The 5,404-nt window shown below is 35.7% G+C and overlaps 1 pseudogene; it reads right to left on the bottom strand.

The window, feature by feature from the left end:
* Nucleotides 1-2,761, bottom strand: part of LOC111390543 — a 15,376-nt pseudogene extending 12,615 nt beyond the window's left edge.
* Nucleotides 2,762-5,404: the final 2,643 nt, after the last annotated feature.

Here is a 5,404-nt window from a genome sequence, read left to right as displayed (position 1 = left end):
TCATCGTTTACAGTTTTAGCCTGTAGTTAACTTATATTTCTGATTTTATGTTGCTAAACATTTTTTTTTCAGCCGTTGAAAAAATTTGAAACGAAATTTTTTTTTGATAAATTGAAATCATTTGCCTTGTGGTTATTAATTTTAATAGTGGGCTATTGCATTTGAATAAAACTTATACAATTGGTTTCATCCAATAGCAACTTGTTTTCCTACACAGTTTTCGGTCTATCACGACTGTACATAAGAAAATAGCACGGGAACAGAACAACGGTTATAAGAAAATGGGTCCAATTACCGCATCCTTCTCAAACATTCCACTTGAATAGCCAAAATCAGTAAGACGGGGAGGAGGAGACGTTAGTCGGGCAGGCCATGGTGCTAGTCCACTAACACTATTTTGATGGTCGTCTGTTGAAGAATAAAACATTAGAAAACAAACTTAGAAACCTAAATGAAGAGTTCTTTTGTTACAGTACCATATCAATAATATTTAAATTTCATTGTAGAAAATGAAATTGGGAAGTCCACATTAGTTGTTATTACATGATTTCTTTCTAAAATATCAGCCAAAGAAACCCAATATCAAGCAATAAAAATGTAACAAATTATATTACATCTGTCCCATAAAGATAGACTTGTTTCTATCTTCACGCATATTAAAAAAAGTAATTAATATAATTAGAAATATATTTTTTTCTTACATTATTAATAATATACCCCCCACAATAAATAGTGGTTTAAATAAGACTAATTTATATTTGTTGATATCGAGGTACATTAAATAGAGACATATTAGAAAACTAAAAAAATATATATACTTTCAATGACGAAAGTGGCCTATCTATATGGGACAGAGGTAGTTATAAACTTGTTTTAATTTCGTATAAGGTCACAGTACAAAGTATTTTAAGCTTCAAGATAGAGAGAAGAAAATAGAAATGTCAAATGCAGAATCTAAATTTGTAATAAAAATAGTAATAGAGCATGATTGCCAGCTTCATGATAAGAGAGAACAATCTAGAGCAGCAAATAGATTTTACCATTTGCCCATTCTATTTAAGCATAAGCTTACACCGATCCCAGAAACTTGAGAAAAAACATGAAGCAGCATAGAAAAATAGGTCTTATAGACATTATCCCATCAGTCATCTATCAATTAACAAGAAACCCAAGTTTCTAATGATTTACACCATCCTGGATGGACACATTATGTACAGGGAAAAACTTAAAAAAGAATAAAATTTGCCAATTTTGTTCGGTATAATGCTTAAGTGTCATTAATTGATGGGACACTTTAAATGTAGAAATATGGGCACGTCCTATCAATTGATGGCACTTAATTGCCACTTAGTTTGGTATTGAACCATAATTGTGTTACATAGAGTTACTCTTTTGTTTGTAGTCTTCTTTAAATATGAGTTTTGCATCAAACAAGAGAGAAGAGATAAACCCAATCGCTTCAAAGGCCAAGTGAAGACTATACCCCAAGTAGAAAAGCCAATTAGCAATTAACCTCAAGATTACGGAACTATTGTTCACTTCTCTCGTCTAAAATTGCATGTCTCTTTCCTTTTGGGATTTCTCAATATAATGTCCACATTCTTAAAAGAATTCATCCTCATCCTCAAAGCGTCCTTTCCCAAAATTTCACTATCAAAACAATATATATATAAAAGCTCATTCCATGTTTAATTTGGACATTCAATTGAACTGTAGGGAGCATTTTTTCCCAATTTTCAACCTCTGAGATATTTTTGTCATATAAAATAACCTACATTAAGTCATTAGCCACATCTTGCAAGTTTCCTTCAACTATTGTTCACTTCTCTCGTCTAAAATTGCATGTCTCTTTCCTTTTGGGATTTCTCAATATAATGTCCACATTCTTAAAAGAATTCATCCTCATCCTCAAAGCGTCCTTTCCCAAAATTTCACTATCAAAACAATATATATATAAAAGCTCATTCCATGTTTAATTTGGACATTCAATTGAACTGTAGGGAGCATTTTTTCCCAATTTTCAACCTCTGAGATATTTTTGTCATATAAAATAACCTACATTAAGTCATTAGCCACATCTTGCAAGTTTCCTTCAGAAAGTGACGAGAACACCCCAGTCCATTTCTTTCCATATAATTTTTCTCCATTGGAATATAATTGCCAATAAATAATAAATCATAGGGATACTTACGGTCAGAATAAGGTGCAATGCATGGCTCCATTAGCACACACCAGGTTGCATCTGGATCATCGTCAGATTGACAGAGAGGCGAGCAAGTGCCTGATTCTCTTTCCAAATAACAGTCATTTGTCAGAGGCTTCTGCCAAATGACAATTTGGTCCCTTTTTGCAGCAATTCTCCAACACATGCGTTCCACAAGTGCGCTCATCTCTCTCCATATTCTTAGGTCCTTCTCATCCTGTGCATATGCTTTAGGGGACGAGTAGGCAAAATAACCTCCAGGTCTAAGCAAACTATCTAACTCAAGAAGAAGAAGCCCATCCTTTTGGAGCCAATCAATTCTACAACGAGAACAGTGAGCAAGCTCAAAAAGACCTGCTTAGGTAAGGAAGCCTCTTTGTCCCAAGATAAGCAGGAAAATTGAATCTGATTTTGGTGCACACCATTAGGCGCTAATGACATTGCAATAACATCTGATGAAATGAGGTAAGCCCCAAAATTTGCGACACCACAACCAACATCAAAAACTGTTCGTAACCGCCCCTCATTGTTCAGGTCATTGTTTGAAAAGTTCAGCATCTGTATTTTTGCTACCTACTGCCTGAGCAAGGCCCCACCTTGTATCCTGGAGGAGGAGGGTGACAGAATATGATCATCATGTGCAATATTCTAGGATGACAGAAAAAATTTTAGGATGTTTACTCTAAATATTTTCCTGTAATATTTCTCGTAATATGCCCTTAATTTCTCCTATATCATAGGGCTTAATTATAGGATTAACACATGCTGAATACCTGTATAAATACTGCCATTTCAGAATGAATGAAAAATACCATTCTCCATTATCTTCTACTGTATCTTTTATGGTATCAGAGCAAAACTGCTCTTAAGCATAAACGTTTCTGGGCCACAACTTGTTCCTATCAAAATGGCTGAAAATTTCCAAAACTCTACAACCTCGGCAACTTCTATTGTGGGGAATAACCATCTGTCACAAAATTCTCCACTTATTGCCCTCAATGCTGCTTCTCTAATTCCTTTCAAACTCACTAGAGAAGGAAACTATGCCTCATGGAGATATCAATTTACGAACCTGCTATTTGGTTATGATCTATCTGGATACATTGATGGGTCACATCCATGTCCAGAAGAAAAAATTTCAAACTCTGGTAAGACTACACAGTCAACCAATCCTGAACATAAGTTATGGCTGCGCCAAGATCGACTTATTTTGCAAGCTATCCAAGCCACTCTTGCTGGTAATATTGCACCCCTCATTTCCTCCTGCAAAACTTCGGCTGAAGCATGGTCTAAATTGGAAACTACATTTACCAATCTTCTCATACTCGAATGTTAACTTTACTCTCTACACTCATGAAAATGTCAAAGGAAGGGGTCACAATGTCCTAATATATGCAGAATATTAAAGGAATTGTTGATGATCTGACTTTGATAGGTCATCCCTTGAGTGATTCTAAAATTGTTGCCCACACTCTAAATGGTCTTGGAAATGATTACAAAGAATTATGCACAGCCATTCGTACACGAGAAACTGCCATGACCTTTGAAGAACTTCATGATAAGCTCTTAGATCATGAAACCTTTATCAACAGAGAAGAAGGAAGAAAAGTGGAACCATCTGTCACTGCTCAATTGACCCAAAGATCACATAATTACAAAGGTAGAGGTGGCACTGGAAGACTATTAAACAACAATTACTTTAACAAACAATTCCAAATGACCAATCAAGGATATCTCTAGTCTCAAGCCCCAAATAATAGCATGTTCAATGGTAACAACTCATCAAACAATGGTGGCAAATTCAATCTAAATAACTCTGTCAATATGCAGTGACCATGAAAGATGCATCCTAACTACGGGCAAACTAAACCAGTTTGCCAACTATGTGACAAAGTAGGACATACAGCCAAGGCATGTCGCTCTCCTCCCAAACCAAGTTACAATTCTGGTTGGCCTCAAGCAAACTATATATCATCTGACCAGACTCCATACCATGGAAATTGGGTTGTTGATTCTGGGGCATCTCATCATATGACCTCAGATTTACAGAATCTATTTGTCCATTCAGAATACAAAGGCAATGAAGATGTTATGGTCGGAGATGGTAACGGTATTCCTATCTCCCATATTGGTACTTCTAAGCTTAATGTCTCCAATATCCATTTTAAACTTGATAATGTTTTGTGTGCACCCCATATCAAAAGGAATCTATTATCTGTTTCACAGTTTTGCAAACAAAATAATACCTCTATTGAATTTTTTCCCAATTATTTTCTTGTGAAGGATTTGAGCACGGGGGCATCCTTGGTCCGAGGCCAGAATAAGGGCAACATTTATGAGTGGCCATCTTCACTATCTTCACAACATGATTCATCACCAACAGCTTTTACCACATCTATTGCTGTTTCTTCCGACATGTGGCATCCCGCCTTGGTCACCCATCCACATTCATTCAAAAAAAAATAGTCTCCACTTAATCCCTTCCAGTGTCAATTTTAGCTAAATCTCATTGTGACTCATGTCTTTGTAATAAAAGTCACAGGTTATCATTTGGTTTTTCAGCTGTGTCATGTAATTCACCATTGGAAATTATATACACAGATGTTTGGGGTCCGTCTCCACTTATTTCATTTAATAATTTCAAATACTATGTCATTTTTGTGGACTATTTTACTAAGTACACATAGTTTTATCCAATAAAACAAAAATATGACGTTATTCCACTATTTGAGAGATATAAAAAATTGGTTGAAAATTTCTTTCAAACAACGATCAAGACTGTTTATTCTGATGGAGGGGGTGAATATCAAAGTTTAGCTCATCACTTGTCTAACTTTGGTATTCAACATCTAAAGTCACCCCCCCTATACACCTCAACTTGTCGGTTCAGCTGAAAGAAAACATCGTCACATTGTTGAAACGGGTCTAACTCTCCTACATCAAGCTTCTATGCCATTGCGTTTTTGGTCGGTTGCTTTTCAAACTGCAACCTATCTCATTAACCATATGCCAACAATGATCTTGAATTTTCAATCCCCCTTTGAAAAACTCTTTCACAAAAGCCCAAGTTATCTCAAACTTCGAGTATTTGGCTGTCTGTGCTACCTATGGCTATGCCCATACACATCTCATAAATTAGAACCTCGCTCAAAGCCATGTGTATTCATTGGATATTCCATTGATCATAATTCATATATATGC

Source organism: Olea europaea, unplaced genomic scaffold (assembly GCF_002742605.1).
Source record: "Olea europaea var. sylvestris unplaced genomic scaffold, O_europaea_v1 scaffold69, whole genome shotgun sequence".
Lineage (NCBI taxonomy): Eukaryota > Viridiplantae > Streptophyta > Magnoliopsida > Lamiales > Oleaceae > Olea > Olea europaea.
Note: the sequence above shows the minus strand (reverse complement) of the source record. Positions and strands in the feature narration are given on the sequence as shown.